The following is an 8,138-nucleotide window of genomic DNA, read 5'->3' as shown; positions in this document are numbered from 1 at the left end:
TAATTATTTTAAATAGTATTGAATTCAGAGGCATTCAGCACAATCACATTGTCATACAAGCATCACCACTGTTTTCAGAATCAATTTTTAGAAAGATTTCTGTAATTCTGACAATCTTCTATACTGTATTGTGTATTTAGGAAAATTATGTTTCTCACTTTTCTGTGTTCAACCAGGACACATTTGGTTTATTCAATTTTAAAGATTTTCTCACATCATTTATGCACTAATGATGAAAGGTAAATGGAGAGAAATATCTGGAACTATCTTCAAACTGTATACACAGGACTATTTTTGATTCTCTAATAGTCCCCATTATATCTTTTTATTACTTATAAACGTTGTTTTTCCCCTATATATAGCCTTTTTATTAAGCCTAAACAAATCTAAGCAAGGACAATACAAATAGAAGAGGAAAGTCATTAATTATATATGTGTTAGTCTTCATAAATTCAAAACAACTGTGCCACTTTAATGCTTTAAAAACCATTATACAACCACGAATATTTTTAAAGTCCTTTACTGTGTGGTGAGATAAATACTTTGTTCCTTTCATATATCCTCAAATATATTTCTATTTATAAAACAAACAGATGCACACATTTGAAAGCATTCTGATTTTATTAGGGGGCTGGTGCTCAGAGACCAAAAAACCCCCCAAAATATTGGCACTAAAAAAACTGTTGTCAGGAAAATTTGGGGTTGTTGTCTTAATAAGATAAGACATGACTAAGGCATATCAGACATGACCCCTTGTTGTGGGTTGACAAGACTGTGATTAAGTTCTTGTTCTACTTGTTGGTTTTAGCTTTTCATTATTCTTATCTTTTTATAGCCACCTGCCCTGACTAGTAAAAGCTTCATCCTAATTTTGGGTCTGAGGCACCTCCTTACATAAGCACCGTCCACACAGAGAAATGATTCTTCAGCCAGTCATACATGCTCCCTATTTTTCATTTTGGCACATAAAGCACCAAACCAACTTTGCTGTATCTGGGCAGTTTTTTTCATCAGTTGTTCACAGCAAACTTTGCCTTCAGCTTTTCTTAGAATTTGTATTACTGCTCAGCCACTTGCACCATCTACTGAATCCCAGCCATAGAAGGTGCCACATTTAGATAATTATTTTGGTAAACAGCAAATAAGTTATGAAAAAGTTGTGACAAGACAAATTTCAAGCACTAGTTTCCCTAAGATCAAACTGAATAGTAAAGCCAGGCAAACGTTTAATCCACTTTCAGTAAACAGCTCGTTTCCTTGCATTGTCAGATATTTTAAATTTTTCTATAATCTCTTATGTGCTCCTCTTAAATGTATCATACTGGGCAAAATTCGTTCTATGAGTTATATGTTATACAGATAAACACATGTCTGTGGAAATCGCGATTTGGGATAGACAAGTAAAGAAGTGGAGTCAAGAAGACTATCTTAAAATGTCTAAATCTAAAATCTTAAAATATCTAAATCTGAATATGATCAGCCATACTTGGAAGGGGGTGGGTTTCCTGGGAGTGGCTCCAGGGAGCAGATATCTGACCATGGGAAGAGTCCTGAAAGGCAGCTTTGCCTTCACAAATGGAAGACTTCTCTAGAATTTAGAGCCTTTCAACAAGGGAACAGGTTGCCTTCTGAGGTGGTTTGTCTCTTGAAATGTTCAGACAAGTATATATAGGAATATTGTAAAAGCAGTCCCTGTCAGCTACTTAACGCCTTAACTCCCTTCTGACCTCACCTGGCTTAATAAACTAGGCTGCTAAGGGTAACTTGAACACAGGTTTATTGTTGGGTTATGAAATACAGTGGCCTCAGAAAGTATTTGGATTCGTGATCGTTTTGCTCCTATCTGTGAGGTAGGTTGTTTCCAAAGATGGTCACACCAATCCATTCCATCCTGTATGCCCTTCTGCAAGGCAACTTTGCCAACAAAGAGATGAAGTCTCTTTCCTCTTTCCTTGAATCTGGACTGGCCCCGTGAGTTTCTCTGACCAATAGAATGCAGTGCAAACGACCCTGTGATGTCTTGGTCTTACAAGACCTTGCAGTTTCTGTTTCTGCCCTCTCGAGAGCCAACTGTTACATAGATAAGTTCAGGGTACCCTATTGGAGAGGCCACTTGGAAAGAGATGAGCCTAGATGGTAAGAGGTTGAACAGAGGAGAGCCGAAATGCCCAAGCTGCCAGCCAGCACCACTGGTAGACAGCATGGATTTTCCAAAATTATCTGCCCCAGCTGACCCTCCTGAAGCTAAGATGAGTTGTTCTCACCAACCCTTGCCCAAATTCCTGACTCACAGAACTGTAAGCAATAAAATGGACACTGATTTAAGTTACTAAATGCTAGGCTGGTTTATTACCCAGCAGTAACAACAGATATCCAAAACAGAATTGGTATCTGGAAGTGGGTTGCTGCTATAACAAAAACCTAAAGCCCCTATCATTGGTTTTGATACTGGGTGGCAAGAGAAAGTTCAGGGAGGAAACTGTTAGGTCAGCCTGGAATGACAGTGAGAAAACACCATTGGAGGTTCAAAAAAAAAAGAGCGAGCTATGTTATAGAGTGTAGAATTTTTTGGCCACACGATCGCCTGTGGGATCATGGAAGCTAGGAGATGCAGCTAATGAACTCACTGATGTGAGCAAAGGAGGGTGTCCCCTGTCCGGCTGATGTACAATTGCCTCGCTCCAGAACTGTTTGGTTTCATCCCTCTTTCTCACCTCCTAGGCCTCCAGTCAATGGCTCTGAATTTGCTGATGTGGATAAGGAGATTTCGAGGTAAAATATTGAAAGTACAACTGGCTTCTCTGAGCCGCATTGATAAAATACAGGAAGAGAGACATAAACTAAAGAGGAAACTGTTTAGCTTTTAGGCAGGATAAAGAAAAGATATAGAAAACCCAGGACAGACTCTAGGGCCAGCAAAACATTATCGAAGTGAGAAATGGCCTCCGAGTGAAGGTTAAATCAAGGGTTTGGCTAAAAATCCCTGGTTAAAGCCTCTGTAAGACTCAAGGCAGCATCTAATAGACCCTCCCATCTAGACACTTTCTAAGAATATTAAGGGCGTATTTCCCCACAACAGCCTTGCCTGTGACCCAAAGAGAAGCCCGTTTTAGAAAAAATTACGGATATAATTTTTTTGTTGTTGTTTGTTTGTTTTTGCTATGGTTTAATACCCAATAACATTCATAGGGAACCCAGAACATTTTTAAGATAAATACTTACTGAAGTACCATAAGCTTTAAGTAAAAGGTACAATTCAAAATGAGACAAATATCAAAATGAGACAATTCAAAATGAATAGAGCTCTCTAGGCCCCCATTTTTTTATGGGCAGGAAGCAGGTTGAGAGAACATCTTCTAATGAAAAGAAAAAATGAAAGGGTAGAGCCAAGATCACAGAGGATAAATTCCAGAGCTTTAAACAAATAATGACCGGGGAACCAACATTTGTTGCCCCCTGTAGATATGTGCCTGGCTGGACTTCAGAACTGCAAAGGACAAGTGACCACTATATGCCTCCTGTTCTTTTCCTTAGTTTGTATCACTCAGATGACAGGCGATCCTCATAAAATTGCCTGAGCCCCTTGCTGAGGGCGACACATTCTTCTCAATGTCTTTGAGGAGCACAAAGCCAGCCAATTCCCATTTGCGCTTATCATCTTTCGCAGCTGAATTGGTTCAGAAGAGGGATCCTCTCACTATCCCACACATGCTTTCCCTGTTACACCTTGCATCACATAAAACAGATTTCCTTTCCTCAAAAGCATTGTTCACACAAGGCATGTGTATATAAAGCAGATTCTAACAAAGATCTGAATTAACAGTTAGAGTGGAGGCATCTCGAATCTCCAGTCTTCCTCCTTAAAAAGTTCCTTGAACATATTTACCAGCTCTGGCTCTAGCCTTCTGCCAAACTACTTAGCCCTCTCTTCCCCTCTTTCTTCTTCTTTGTCCTCCACCCCCAAATCTCTGGCACTTCCTCTGGAGAACTCAGCTCTGGGACTCCATTTGAATATCCAAGGGCTCTGCTAAAGTGAAATTTCTTGAACCCTTCTGTCTCTTCCACTAGTGTATGTTAGAAGAAAAAAGCCATAGAGAGATTTCTTTCTTCGCTGATATGAATTATGCTGCCTTCCTCACAAAACAGAGGTAGTTATGGTTAATTTGGGCTCCGTATTTTCCCTTTCCCATTACTTTTAGATAGCACTAAGTAAAAACAATGGTTTAGTAAGAGTTTACATAATTCTATTTAAGGTTAAAGTAGAAATCACTAAGAACGATAAGATGCTGAGAATATGAAGTTTCATTCCACACGAAATTTAGTACTATTTTAAGCTTTTTAAGATTATGATTATAAAGAAAATAATATAATCTCAAATCAAGATAAATATCTGCTGTGAAGAACAAAAATAGGGTGGGATGAAGAGGCTGAGATTCTCCAAGGTTGCCACCCACAGGCATCAGATAATTGCTTCACTCCGGCCATTGATTTCAGTAGCTCAGAAGCTAAATAAATACCAAAGTGAAACTTTTTTTAAACCATTGGCTGGCATGCTTATTTTAATTGTACAATTTTAATTACAATATTTAAAGCTAGTTACAGCTGTATAATTTAGTGATATTTATTATTTTGACATATTTGTATATATGTATACAAAACGCATTGTGTCATATAGGGAAAGCTGTTGAAATATTGCCAAATTGGTTCTTAGTATTAAAAAACTAAGCACAAACTATAAAGGGGGAGGGTTAATGGATTGAACTACATGAAAATATAAAACTTCTACTCATCAAAATGCACAATTAAGAGCTTTGGAAACATGGCGGAGCAAGAGCAAAGAAAGATCCCTTTGGTTCCAGAAAATCTCCTGAAAAAGAGGAAGGCCCTTAAAGCCATTCAAGCAAAGCAGGTACTTTAGGACAAGAAGGAACAGAACAAAATAAAAGAGCTCAAGTTTAAGCGACTGGAATAGTTTCCACATGATTCCTGGCGGCAACAACGTGACAGGGTGTGCCTCAGACGTCTAGAAGTGAAACCTCATGGCTGAGAAGCGCCAGAAAAACATTCCTTGGCCTTTGTTGTTCACATTCAAAGCATTAATGGGTGCAGAGGACCAGGCTTTGCCTGAAGATTTTCAGTGGTGTCTTTGTCAGAGTGATCCCCAGACCATAAAAACGCTGCGTATATAAAAATGAACCTTATGTGACCTGGGGATTTCCAAATCTGAAGTCTACCCAGGAACTCATCTGGAAATGTGGACAAGCCAAGGTCAAGAATAAAACCATGCTGGGGTGCCTGGGTGGCTCAGTGGGTTAAGCTTCTGACTCTTGATCTCAGCTCAGGTCTTGATCTCAAGGTCCTGAGTTCAAGCCCTCTGTTGGGCTCCACGCTGAGCATGGAACCTACTAAAAAAATAAATGAAGAAAGAAAGAAAGAAAGAAAGAAAGAAAGAAAGAAAGAAAGAAAGAAAGAAAGAAAGAGAAAGAAAGAGGAGAAAGCCATCCCTTTATCAGAAAGAAAGAAAGAAAGAAAGAAAGAAAGAAAGAAAGAAAGAAAGAAAGAAAGAAAGGAGAAAGCCATCCCTTTATCAGACCACACAGTGATTGAGGAGAACCTAGGGAAGTATGGCACTATTTGCTTGGAAGAACTCATTCATGCAATTGCCTTTCCAGGGAAGAATTTCCAGGCAATCTCTGAGTTCTTACATCCTTTCCATCTCTCAGGAGCCCCTCCTGATGCCAAGAATAGAGCGGGCTTCCTCAAAGACGTGGGTTTACCTGGCTATTGAGGTGAATCCATCAATCAGCTCATTTGGCAGCTGAATTAAATCTAGAATATCTGAAAGCACGGCACATTGGAGGTATGTGTTTTATCTTTTGGAATTGTTATCAGTCCCTTCCAAGAAGATTATTTTCTACTCTGTTTTCAGAAACGAGAGGGAGGGGCCAAGGAAAAGATGAAGATGTTCCTGGCAGGCCCTTCTCATCATAGCCCAGTTCCAAGGACAAGTTAGAGTCGTTTTTCTATGTTGGCTGCCAATGCCAACTCTGAAGTTAGCAAAGGACTCATGTCGTGGAAGAGGGAGTCCTGCTATGTCACATCTTCTATCCGGGGGTTTAATGTTGGTGAACAAATACCCAAGCATGAATATAAGACAGCAGTGGACCAAGCTCAGGGACATATTGAACCTGGGGGTTCCTGGGGCCCTATTTTGGAAGGAACTTGAAATATAATTACAAAGAAGAGTACAAAACAGTGGAGGGAAAAACACAAACTTAAAAAAAAAAAAAAAAGAAAAATCAGTGTAAACTAGGAGAAAGCCTTCACAAAACATATAAACCTCAAGGGATTAATTCAGAATATATGTGTATCAATAAGAAAAAGCTAACAGAATAGAAAAATTATAAGAGACAAATGGGCAATTCACAAAAGAGAAAAGAGGAAAGGCTCAATTCTGGCAATAGGAAAATGCAAGTTAAAACCACAAGTGCTTACAGAAGCCAGATAAGTAATGTTAGGGCATAAAACAAGCCAACTGATTCCTTTTTTTTTTTTTTAAGATTTTATTTATTTATTTGAGAAAGAGAGAGAGAGAGCACAAACAGGGCAAAGGGGCAGAGGGAGAGGGAGAAGCAGACTCCCAGCCGAGCAGGGAGACCCATGTGGGACTCAGTCTCAGGACCCCGGAATCATGACCGGGGCCAAGGACAGATGCTTAACTGAGCTACGTAGGCGCTCCGTAAGTGCTTCAAAATAAGAAGTGATGCTAACTGGAAAACTGCAGCTAACAAAGAACAACTTCTCCCCAGCTCCGGTAGTTGACACGAGGGAGTGATTTCTATTTGTTCAAAAGATGCCAGATTTTTATATGAAATTTCAAAATTTTTAAAATACTGTACAGACCAAACAAAGATGTTTGTCATGCAATACAGCCCGCAGGGCATGAATTTGCAAACTTTAATCTAAACCCATGTCAGAAGAAAATATGTTCTCCCTATTAGCAAGGCTCTAAACTTATTCCTAAAGACCGTGGGCCCCCAATGATCATGTTGCAAGGCTTTTGGTAATTTCCCTTTCTTACAAAGTGTGGGCACCACAAGATCACTCGGATGACTATTTGGTATCCAACAACAAGCATCCCTCGTTAATTCTTTTAGTATTTCTTCATTGGGTAATTTGTCTCATTAACAGTTCATCTCAACTATGCTATTTTTTACATTGATCATTTTTACATGTTTTTCTTATCAGCATTGTGTTGTAATACAACCCTAATTCTCAGAGTAGATCAATGGCTCAGAGCTGTTCATGAAAGCCTAAAAGCAGTGTTCAAAGAGAAAAAAATATGTACCTTAAGAAATGTAAGAATGGATGAAGAAGATGTGGTAGTGATATATAGTGGAATATTACTCAGCCATAAAAAGCATGACATTTTTTTTATTTGCAACCATGTGAGTGGAGCTAGAGAATATTATGCTAAGTGAAGTAAGTCAGTCACAGAAACACAAATACCATATGATTTCGCTTATATGTGAAATTTAAGAAATAAAACAAATGAGCATGGGGGGAAAAAAGAGAGAGAGAGGCAAACCAAGAAACGGACTGTTACTTAACGGTAGAGAATAAACTGATGGCTATTCAGGGGAGGTTGGGGGGGGTTAAATGGGAGATGGGGATTAAGGAGGGCATGTGTTGTGATGAGCACCAGGTGTTGTACGAAAGTGTGGAATCACTAAATTGTACACCTGAAACCAATATACTCTATGTGAGCTAACTGCAATTTAAATAAAAACTTTTTTAAAATGTAAGGTTAAATTGTGAATAGGGATCCAGTATAAATTTAAAATGTGAATCAGTGTATGCTCAGACTATATCTTCCAGTGCAGAGAATCCAAATAAGTGCTATAAATAAAGAAAGAAAGAATAGTACAAAGATGAATTTCTGAAAATTGGGATTTTTTTTGGTCTATTCCCCCAATAATCCCCATTTATAAAAAATTGACAAATAATGACATGATCTATCAATGTTGGTTTTTTTTTTTAAGATTTTATTTATTTATTTGACAGAGAGAGAGACAGCCAGCGAGAGAGGGAACACAAGCAGGGGGAGTAGGAGAGGAAGAAGCAGGCTTCCAGCGGAG

The 8,138-nt window shown here is 38.8% G+C and overlaps 1 pseudogene; it reads left to right on the top strand.

Moving 5' to 3' along the window:
* The first annotated feature begins 4,819 nt into the window (after window positions 1-4,819).
* Window positions 4,820-5,827, top strand: LOC130542522 (60S ribosomal protein L7-like 1; annotated as a pseudogene).
* Window positions 5,828-8,138: the final 2,311 nt, after the last annotated feature.

The sequence above is a fragment of the Ursus arctos genome, unplaced genomic scaffold (assembly GCF_023065955.2).
Source record: "Ursus arctos isolate Adak ecotype North America unplaced genomic scaffold, UrsArc2.0 scaffold_361, whole genome shotgun sequence".
In the NCBI taxonomy this organism is placed as follows: Eukaryota; Metazoa; Chordata; class Mammalia; order Carnivora; family Ursidae; genus Ursus; species Ursus arctos.
Note: the sequence above shows the minus strand (reverse complement) of the source record. Positions and strands in the feature narration are given on the sequence as shown.